Here is a 12,418-nt window from a genome sequence, read left to right on the forward strand (position 1 = left end):
AAAGCGCAGCGAAGGGACTCTGCAGGCTGTTCAACACACAAAGAGAACGTACTGCATGGGTGCGATTGCGCTCGTGTCCGTGCATATACAGGGTGTTCCGCTTTTCTGATTTATTAAATTTTTACGACTATTACTTTTATTTTAATGTCAAATAATTTCTAAACGATTAGCGATTCAGTTTTAGTGACAAATAATTAATAAGGGAATTATATTAATTTCAAATAAACTTTGCTTTAGTAGAACTTTAATATTTGAGATTTATAAAAATAACGAATCCTTTTAAATCTCAACCACAAAAAATCTTTATGGTTTGCTAATTCGTCGAAGAAGCTAGCATTAAAATTTAAGAGCGGAATATACGGAACACCGTGTATATCCACCGTGTACATTTATGCGAGGGATGAAAAGAGGCAGGGAGCGACTGTTACACAGCACACCGTAGTAGTACAGCTCGCTGCGAGTGACTTTGCAACGCGATTCAGTAGAGAAGGGTACCCGGAGAAGAGGAGAAGGAGGGCGATGCAGAAAGAGAGGCAGAACGCATAATGGCCGGAGAGAGATCAAGAACCGATATAATAGACCGACGCGCGGCAATACGTGGCTGGGGCGCATAGTAGCGACTGACTTCGACTGACTGCTTATTTGTATTATGGCATTATAGAGGGCAACCCTATATCCGGAGGGGGGGACCGAGACCCCTGGTTTTGGGCCCCGCGCCGAGGAGGGCCGTCATCGCCGCCGCCGATGTGTTTCGGCCCGCAGTGAGTTCGGCCAAAAGTCACGAACCAAACGAGGGGACCGAGACGCCCATGCAGTTGACCTGCGCCGTCTAATTTGACGCTCTCGGCCATTGTGTCGCGTGTGAGATGCGTTTCTATGCCGCGTCGCCGTGACTGAAAAAGTGCAGCTCCGGAATCGTTTGTCCGGATGCCTCCCGAAAAAGGCGCACGAACATAAATGCCAGAGCAAAGAAAGAGAGCGCGGAGGAAAGCCCTCGTCCCTCGCTCCCTGCCACGAGTCAATGCGGGAGTCATTTCCTCTTCTCTCTCTCTCTCTCTTTCTCTTTTCGGTCGTGGCAGATCCGCGCGAACCAGATTATTCGACACTTCGTTCTCTCCTTGGCCGAGAACGCGCGCTATAAATCATACGGGGAATTCCCGAGCTCCTGGTATATATATACGATTTGTCGAGATCGTAATGAACCTGCGGCTGACTATGCTTTGTCCAGGGTCCCGCCCACAGGGCCCTGTCGCTGGATTCCACGAGTGTACATCATATTTTCTAGTGGTTCCTGTCGCGGAGGGTTGCTTTAGTTGATTTAGGGTTAATAAGAAAATATATATGTATATATGTAATACAAATGTAGACTATTATATAATTTATCCATAATTTAAAAATTTACGTGATTTCATAAATAAAATGATTATTAAAAATCGAAAACTATCTTGTTATCGGTTATTAAGAGATAGATTCTATATATAACCATTTAATTAAATAAAGAAGAGAATGAATAAATAAAAAAATTACATATAAAATTTCCTTCTAATTATTGTAATTTGTGTACACATATATACTAAAAAATATATATGCACATTCCCCTCAGCTTTTTTCTCTCTTAGAAAATACAATTTTCACACACAGTATACAGAGAAACATCGCTTATAATGTGAGAGCTATTGATCCTTTTACGTTTTTGTTAAGGCAAGAACGATTCCAGATTGATCAAATTAGTCCATGTGTGAAAGGTAAATCGCTAGATCAGGAACACCCTGTGTAGGACCAAATCGCGCGAGCACCGATCAGAGGCGTGTCCTGCGGGCTACCAGAAGGACGAAGGACAGCGCGACCGGCGGGAGATCGACGTGATCGAGCTCTCGCTAATACGGAGAGATTAGTTGCATCTGTTAGCCGTGCAACGTATTGTATACTCGCTCGCGAGGAATCCGCCGTAGAACTCTCGACGTAGTCGGGGGGGAGGATTCTCTCTCTCTCTATCTCTCTCTCCTTCTCTCGTCTCCTCTCCGATCACAATAATGATGTCGGTTTTCTACGCGACCACCGCACCGCACCGCACCGCGGCCATCCATCACCGACTGGTTATTATTTAAGCCGCAACGTGACGTCATAAATACGTCGTTAGGAGCGCGAGTCGTTGCGCCGGGAACAATGTTGCTCGCGATGACATTGATGCATTAGGGCCCCGTCTTTATTCCGCGGCGCGTACGACGCCGCACCCGCCGGGATGCCGGAGGAATTAAGGAATTAATAAACTGGATAAATAATAATAACGGCAACGGCGTCGCGCGTAACAAATCCACGTCTCGGTCAGGGAAAAAACGATGAATGATTGCTCATCCATAATAATTGAATCTCTGTATAAAAAGTATATATATTGTTACGTACATTCTTTTTATAAGAGTAATCAACCACACAAACTCATTCACCGGTGATTTTAAAGCAATACTTCAAAAGCATATAACTAAAATATTTATAAAAATCGAAAACATTTTTTTTCTAATTAATCGAATGAAAATTTAATATATATAAAAAACTATGATATATATATGTATATAAAAATCAAATTTTTTCCCGAAATATTTCCAATTAATCTAAAATTTAAAAAAAGGAGAATGTAAGAGACAATATAATATTTTCTGTTATAAAAACAATTTTTAACATAATTTGAACTTAACTTTCATTATTTTTAATAAGTATAATTATATATTTCACAACTAAATAAACTTTTATATTTTATATATTCATGTAATTAATAACAATTGTTAATAACAATTATTAATAACAATTATTAATAATAATTGACTAAGAGTTACTTTATCTTCTTCTATTACTTCCAATAATGATATATGCATCGATATATAAACAAATTAAATTTGTGCGACAAGGTAACGGAGAATTTGTTTAGGATAATTTGGTCGAGGCGGATGTTTCTGGCACCCTTGTCAGAAATCCGCGATATAAACAGCAGCGTGAGAGAGAAGAGCGGAGGCAGAGAGGAGAATTCAAATGTTCTCCCATGTCGGAAGGGATGCCGCGGCGGGTGCGAGATTTGCTGCTGGATGGGTAGATAGCGATCGTACAGCTCGATTTAACGGCGTGAATTTTGTTTTTAAGTGTCGCGGCCCCCGCGCCCTTTACTGTCCGTCCCCTCGATCCGTAGACAACGCTCGGTAATAACAATAAAACATGGCGATACAATAGCGTCAAGATTATCAGATAACTCCAATTACTCCTTCTATCTAACTGTATTATTACTAATTTATCATATCATATTCAAATTCTCGTACATATTAGCATAATGTTAAAAAATAAGGATGATTTATACACCGTGCCAAATTTTATTTTGACATGTAGCAATTTGCTTTTCTTAAACTTTTATTTTTAATATTGATGTATTTTTATGCAAAAATATTTATTTTCTCTTAAAGAGAAAATAGTTTCTTAGAAAAAGTTACACCGTAGCAGTGAGATCAATTGCAACATTTTAGAGGATCATTTCTTTGATGTTGTAAAAAAAAAAGATCCGTGTTTATTATATATTTCATGTACACGTCAAGTGTAAAATAGTGAATATAATTTTAGAGCGATTTTGTTTATAACATTTTACGTAACTTATACGTGAAAAATCTGTTGTAAACTCATTAAAAGTAATCTACTCGCATACTTAAAGTGATCAATAAAAAATTTACAGTTGCACAGTTAATGTTTTTATTGTAACTCTTTTAAACCTCTTACTTTTGTAACCGATGGCGAGTATGCTGAGAAAAAATAGTTAATTGAAATAACCGAATAAAGTAACGAGCTCTTAATTGTTTGAAGGCGAGGCGCGTATCATGTTTCTTGAACGAACCAATTATTCTTATGTTCAAGCCGGAAGTGTACGGTGTATGCATGATTAATTAGCTCGCTTTCCACCGGTTGGATTCATCTTTGCGCTTGTGCTGCGCTTTGCAGCGGTAATGTGCATACAGTATATAGTTCTTTGCATTCCTTCTTAAAATAAACTATCGTTACGAGAATTTTCTTGGCGAATTCATATAATTAATTTTAATATAATGTTAATCGTATTTTAAAGTTAAAAGAGTCACTACTGCGCTTCACTTTTTTATTGTTATACACAATTGTGCCAATCACGTATCGGCGACGAGAAATTCTCTCGGATCAAAGGTAGATTCTCCCCAGCACCATATTCTACGGCAGTCTCCTGTTAAACCATTTCATTGACCAAATTTAACGCTAATACTGTCCAAATACGACAGCCGCTTTTGTTGGGAGCCCCCTGAAAGGATCCGGTGCCCCGAACGAGAACGAGGGAGAGGGGGAGAGGGGATACAGCTGCTGCTCCGAGGCTGGTAAGGGCCGACAAACAGGCTTAAGTCAGTGTCCTTCCTCGGTCTATCAGTCATCGTGAGCGTACGGAGAAAGCATCCGAGCGTTATATAGGTCCATTCATAGGGTATCTGATGGCCGGTGGCGACACGCACGCTGCTGGAAGTCTCGCTTTTACACCTAACTTGGGTGCAACGTGAATCGCATCGTCGGGCGTGTGTTGCATGAAGTAAAAAAACGGGTTGTGATCGCACAGCCGAGAATGCTATATAGATCAGAACTAAACTCATATGATAAATCCACCCTCAATTCTTAATAATTTTTTTTCTCACTGCAAAAAGGAGCGGTCAAAAATACAGTTAAAATATGTGTAGTTAATTTCAATTATGACGGCTATTTATCGGAATCATATGAAACTGATTATTTCACAGCTAACGCAAATTATCAAAATTTTGTATTGTAAATTTTATTATAATTCTGTGGTAAAATTACGAATTAATGAAATGAAAATAAGATGAAAATATTGTATTATGTAAGTTTACATTATAGCAAAAGAAAAAATGAATAAAGTATTCTTATCCGCATCCTTCTACCACATTAAATATTTTGTATCATAAAAAAAAAAATTGATATGTATGATCGCGCTGTTAATCTCCCGGAAATATAATTGATTCGCCTCGATTATCTGTTAATGTCGAAATAATGCGAATATTGATGCATCGATAAATCGTAAATCGATCTGCACACCGTGAATATGCGCGTTCAAGCTTCAACAGATTTGACGCGAACGAATGATTAATACGGCCGTATTATATCCCGGTTTTAATATCTTGAAACGTGGGGAAATTTCAATAATTCTGACGAATGTAGTTATGGCATTTGATCGTAAAAACGACGTCCCGGTGATCCCGTACGGTCTTCAACGTCATATGTGTGTTTTGTGTATCGCGATGTATACGATACACCCTGCTCGCGTAATATATGCATTTCGATCTTTTATGGTAGATCGTATAAGCATTTTACAGCCATGGATATAAAGTGGCCTTAGAAAAGAAGCACTGATCACCAGAAGGCCATTAATGGCGCTACGATGTTGTGGAGCGTCGATTACCCACATTCGGAATCGAACATTCGATTACCGGAATGCACTTTTTACAATTGCTGTTTTCAATTTGATATTTGCGCGCCATTATACGTTTCCATCGGAGATTGTTCGGTTTTAGCGAAAGTGATTTAAAATCAAATTTATGATAAAAAGATAATCGGTGTCTGAGACACGCGTTTCTCGTTTAAAATAAAAGAAAAATATGTATTTATCATAAACATTTGGTAATGAATAATTTATATGTGGGTAGAGAATATCTTATTCTTTTAAACAAACTGAATGAGCATTTTAGATTTGACTTTATGTGGTTAATGAAAAGGAATGCGTGTGCGCGTAGCAAAAAATATTCTATATATTTGTAATAATTTTCAATAGATTTTTACGTTATTGAGTACATATTTTATGAAGATAATAATATAAAGTTATGCAAACTGCAAATAGAACAAATACACAATTTGTTTTTTAGTAGCCATTTACAGAATTGACAACCGAATCAATACCAATGAATCGCGTATTGCATTTAAAATTCAACAGCGATTAGCCGTATAATAATCTGTATGTTAATTGTATACATTAATTGTTTACTCGTTCAAGCGAATATATAAATAGTTATAAATGCAAATAGTTAACTACATTAACTCTATCAGTTGAATTAATTACGTAGTATGTTTGTATTCATACACACGTTATATCTGTACAAAATTTACATACAGAAAAGCTTTGGAATCTCTTTCTCGGATTTATTATGAATTCGCGTTGAACAATATATTTTTTATACTGCAAAATTTTTTAAATCTTTATACATATAATTTAATATAAAGCGATCTTCCGTATCGATGTTAGCTTATCTCGCAGCCGACGCGCGTTGTTTATGAAATGAAAACATGATACCAACCATCTCAATTCGAATTTCATTAAAATATTATTCGGCGCGGATCATCCGCGCGCGATAATACGTTTTTAAAGAAGGATGTACGGCTATTAGAGACTTTTGCAAAGGATACCACCGTATTCAAAGCGATGATGAGCCCCCGGCTCATTAATCGGCGAGGTGACCGCGAATATTATCGCGAAATGATGAAGCGGCACTAATAAACGTTTCAGTATTCCTGAAGACGCATTGATTTCGCTGAATCACACTCGTCCCACCGCATTACGATTCATACTAACGTCATCTCCGGTCCCCCGTGCTCTTTTCTCCGCTTCCCGCTCGTCATCATAATCGGCCGCCGCTGGACTAGCATTTATAAATGTCGGCGCAACAATGTGACGAAATGTAAAACTACACGCGAGAGAGAAAGAGAGAAAAAGAGGGAGAAAGAGAGAGAGCAACTGACTGAGAAACATCTCGGCTTCCTGCTATCGTATCCTTCGCCTAATCCTTTGAAGTCGAGAGGGCTACCTAGCTAAATCCGGGATAGGACTACGTTCTCGGTCGCACTGTTGTGTCGGAGACTCTCACACGAAATAGCCGTTTTAGACACGTTTTGTCCGCATGTAAAATATGAACGTGGAGGGTTGTCGAATTATTTCCTGACGAATAGTATTTTAAAAAGACGGATCACATTCGCTGTCTATTTCCGCGACACTAGCCGCGTCGCGTAGAGAAGTCATCGGCATTGATATTAAATCTACTATTGTTATGGATTTTACCTAACAGTATAATAAAAATATAACTCATTTTACGTATTAACATTTTTGCATAAAACTACATATAATAGTTTATCTGTTAGAATTTTAAAAATACATATGTAGTGTATCTGAAATTGTATCTCAGAAATAAAATAATGTTTAATTTCAGTTGATATAATATTCGTTAAATACACGTATGTAAGCATTTCGGACCGTTGCGGTTAAAATTATGTGTCCGCCACACTTCGTACCAGCCGGTGCATATTAATTTCACGAAATTTCTTGACGTTGGATGGATCTTCTCATTTTCGAATTAGCACAACTATCTCATACAATAATATATATCTATCCTTTCCGGTATCACCACATGTTTTCGCGAAGTTTGCCTTATTGTTTACCGTCTACACGGAGATGAATTATGAGGCTTACGCGATATGGTTCCCCAAAGGGTTAAGATAGCTCATTAACAATATCGCGAATACGACTCGAGATTAAAATCATTAAACAAATATCATTTGTATTACCTAAAAACATTTCTGTTATCTAAATCACATATTTATGATAAAAAGAATAATTTCATATTCGGGTAATTAAATGCCCTCGCCCATATATATTTTAAATATATATCGAGTAAAAAATTTTAATTAATTTAAAGAAACCTCTCATAGCGAGAAGCTAATAAAAAACTCTCACCTCTCGGTCCTCGAAAAATCATATCCGTCGCGAGATCGACATCTTTACGACGCAGTCGATCGATATAATGTCGGGGTAGAAATAAAACAATATTGGCCATATGCAGCCGAATTGCAAAGGCGATCCCGGGCCGCGCAAAAAGCTCGGGCTATTACGGGGGAGATGAATAAGGGAATAACTGCCGCACGGGCCCGCCGTGATATGGATTATCCACGGGCGAGCGATCGACTCTACACGCCTAATATAATGCAATCATCGGCGTGTGACGAGTCGCAAGCGCACAATGGCGCCTGGGGCCCGGTGTCCGCGCGAAATGACTTCTTCACTGACAGCCAGCTATATAGCTATCTTCACCTGCCCCTCGCTTCGTTGCGTCATTAATAAGAGGCGATGTTCCGTAAAATTAGGTCACACTTACCGAAGCCGCCCCCCGAGATGTCGAGACGAGACGCCGCGCACTCAACGCTCCATTTTCTGCCGTCGTCGTCCCGGACGGAAGGAAGCGCCTGTCAAAGAATACGTGCATTGTAGTATACATATATATATCATATATTGTATAATATAAATAAATGTTGCGTGGAAGAATTTATGGATTGCCCGTTGAAGGGACAGAATTCCTGTCGTAAGGTAAATTAACACGTAAACATCAAGAAAGAGGCATTTAATACTACAGTTAAAATCAATTTCATGTAAATGGATGTTCTTTTTTTCTTTTGACATTTAGGAAAAATTGTCTCGTATGTTCAACGAAAAATCGAGAAAATATTTATTATCGCGCAAGAATCTAATCTACAATTATCATGACTACCTTGCTTTATCATGCTTATTTTATATTTGTAAAGTCTATAATAATCCAACATTTATCTGGAATATGTAATCATTCTAAAATAAAAATAAAAATGAAATAAAAATTAAGGACACTGCATTGAATATTCTCTTTCAGTTTCCTTACTCTTTTCCATTCTTCAAAACTACTGCCCATCGATTCTTTTCCGCATCGTACATACATAGATGCAATAATGAATTAAGAATCAACCGCTCTTTCGCGCCTCTCAAACTTCCATCCGAAAACAATTTGCGAGATAATAATCGCGAATCGATTGGATGGGAGAAAAAAAAATCACATTTGACGGCGATCGCGCGTCTCTTCGGCCGCACTTTTCCCGGACACTTGTTTCGAAGTTTGACGAAAACGTATTATCCGGTCGAGGGGCACACCGACAAAAGTTTCGAGTCCTCTGTGAGTTAGGCGGTAAAACGACATCGCAAACTTCCGATGCGTCTCGGATTCGAATCCATACGGTGTGATCATGCGACGAGCGGTCGTGCCGTGAATACGAATTAGAGCGCCGGCAACGGTAGATAGGTAACGGTAGAGTTCCACGTGTTCCTTTCGCGTGTAGATGAAGATTTTCAGTGAATGCTGCTCGGATGTGCGAACAGACTGCTAATTCCGCGTTTACAATCTAATAAGGGAGAGCAAGGTACGTAAAAAACACGAGTGTTAATCCTCATCCGAATAAAATATTTTTCCAATCGAAGGGAAGGAAATATCGATTAGAGTTTGAAAATATTTAATAAATGAATAATCGGATATTTTTAAAATAATATTGAAAACAATAAAAAATAGCTATAGTTTTATTTTTTGTTTTACCTTTTTAAAAGCACTCTTTTCTCTTTTCTTTTACCTTCTTTATCCTTTATATGTATACTTGATTTAAAAAAAAAGTATATATAATATTAACTAAAATCTCAATTTGTTGAAAAATCCGAATTCTGTAATTTTTATGCGTTTAACGATCGTGTAAATATTCGCTTTCCTTGTTACCTTTAATAGAAGTTAATCTTCCGACAAATTAACTCATCGTCACGCAATAAAGCAGCCACGACAGCTGATGCACGCGTAAAGCCCTAAACGATCGCAAAGAATCCTCTGCAAGCTGTAAATACACGATTAATCGGCACCGCCAAATTACCGATTTTCAACGTTATTGTCAGTTAATCACTACGATGAAGCTCAGACACGCATCGGAGCGTGTAATTTGCGCGATTTTATGGGACACTTTGGTCTCTGCATAATAATTCCACCCCAAAACGTAGGGACAACGGAAGAGAGAGGGGGTCCACTAAAGGGGGGGCTTTAGGGAAGAGGCAGCCATCGACGGGGAGGATTAAGGGATGGGACTTCCAGAATACAAGCAGTCGAATTTGTATAGCGACTATCTGCAGGGAGAGGAAATCGAATAATGGGCGTAGTTTTTAACGACAAATTTATGTCCCGTGCACGCGTTGTATCTCGAAGCAATTACGCGAGGTGTCAAAAGTGTTTAAAGATTGTTTGTTCTGCCGGAAACGCCTTCGAAATTATTCGCATGTATTTGCAAATACAAACAAATAAAAACAGAAAAGATTTTTAAATGATAATAATAATAATGCACAATGAAAACATTTTTTAATCATACAAAATCTTAAAGAATTTTATTTTTATTCATGTAAAATACGATAGTCGCCATTTTCCGTACGTAATTTTCTATTTTTGTTTTTATTTTTATTTTATTATTAAAACAAAGAATATATTTATATTCGACAGATAACCTTGCCATAGCAATTGTAGACGTAATGATACGCGACATAACTAATACTTCACGAACACAAGTGACATATGGTATGTTTTATTGCGCTTATCGGAACTAACAAATTATTCGACATAATCCCGCGAAAATACTGTTTAAATAAGAACGCTTTTATTGCCACTCAATTCGCATTGAATATCGATACGAACATTTCGAAAGAAAAACCCAGAGATAATAGAAGCCGCTCTCACAGATATAATAATCAATAATATAAAAAAAAATCTCAGCGCAATATTTAGTTGTTTGTAATAATTAAATAAAGGAACCATGAAAAAATTGATTAAAGGAAGATTATCGTACTATAATTTATCACCGAGTCAATAGATTTTGAATATAAAGAGAAGTAATATGTTTAAAAAACAAAAGAGGTACAAGTAATGAAATAAAGATAAGAGATATTAAAAAAATTATTAAGAATATAATGTAAAAGATATCGCGCAAGCAATCTTCAATCCGAGATATGAGAAATTTTCCATTTCAACGTCGAAGCGGAGAATCTTTATTACGAGTCATTACGCATCTGCAGAATGTATGCGCATTCGTTGGGAAAATAATTTTCCTCGTCGTCAGAGTGATCCGTTATACGGCGCGTAACGAGATATCGTCCCAATTGAAACCGAATTTCTCGCTGGCGAGGAATTGGCGCAAACGGAATCCGAACGGTTTCGCCGGACCGAATGATTGTCCCTCGCGAAAATAATACGCGCCGTAAAACATTCGGCGATGGGAATCAATATCTGCCGCTCTTCGAGTTTTACATAATTTTCGAGGAGCGTCCGAAGCGCGCCCGGAAGACGAAAAAAAGGGGACGATGAGAATTCCTCTTCCGTCCGTGTCCCTCTACGAAAAGGAGCCGCTTTTCTCCATGAAAAGGACTGATCCTTCAGGGTCAAATAAAATAGATTTAAATCCCGCTCGGTCGTTTCTCCCCGGAAGACTACCGACCGCTACCGCCGGCCCTTTTCCCGTTTTACGTCGTTGTCCCTTGCCAAGTATAAAAATCGACATGATAATTAAATGGAAGGTACAACAGAAATATATATTTCGTAAGAATAATTGTCCGACTCACAATAATAATGTGTAGACATAGTATATTTTAAATAGAGCTTTGCATTCTATATAAATATTATATAAAAAATAAAAATAAAAATTTTTAGAGATCCTTATTAAAGTATAGAGCTTGTGTGAATTATATAAATAAAAAACATTTAAAGAATCTTTTTTTTTCGCGATTTAGACAATATAATATTTGCAGCAAGAAATGAACTGTAAGAGAGTTTTTAATGTGTATAAGTATTAATACGACTGGTGATTAATACGGTGCAACAAATATATTGGCAATTGCGCTGTTCACCGGCTATTATTGCGTCATGCTGCTTTAATAATATCCATTATTGTTTCATTATTAATAATACGCACGTATTTGAACGTGGTAATGATGATACCCTGTAAGCTTATTTCGTGCCTTCATCATAATCGGGCCGCATTAGCATAATTACTCTTAAACGATCGATCTCGATACGCGCGCGTTTAATGATGCAAGTATTGCGCTTGCACATATAAACCGTCATTCAAAATGTCACGTCTATGAAAAGAGAAGAGTTTTCAATCTTTCACAACTCACGCTTTACCGAGAGTTAAACTTTATGGCAAAGTATTATTTTATGAATTAGATATATCATAGATTTCATAAATTAGATATCACAGCTGTATAATTTAAATGTTATTAATTTCTATTGTATATTTGTAAAAACGTTGAGAACATGTAATACCAAAAAAATTTACGTTTAAAATATGAAAATAACAGATTTATGTTCGAGCGAAATAAGACTTTGGAAAAACTTACTCCAAGTTTAAAAATATTTAGCTCGCGCATGCAGTGCGGAAGAAATTTGCGAGGAATATGTTTAAGGGTTAAATGGTCGCACGTCGAATGAAGAAACTCTTTTCCGCGCGAGAAAAAAGGGAAGAGGGGAGAGAAAGAAGCAAGCGCACAATCCGCCTACAC

The sequence above is a fragment of the Formica exsecta genome, unplaced genomic scaffold, assembly GCF_003651465.1.
Source record: "Formica exsecta isolate Colony F162 unplaced genomic scaffold, ASM365146v1 scaffold218, whole genome shotgun sequence".
Taxonomy (NCBI): Eukaryota; Metazoa; Arthropoda; class Insecta; order Hymenoptera; family Formicidae; genus Formica; species Formica exsecta.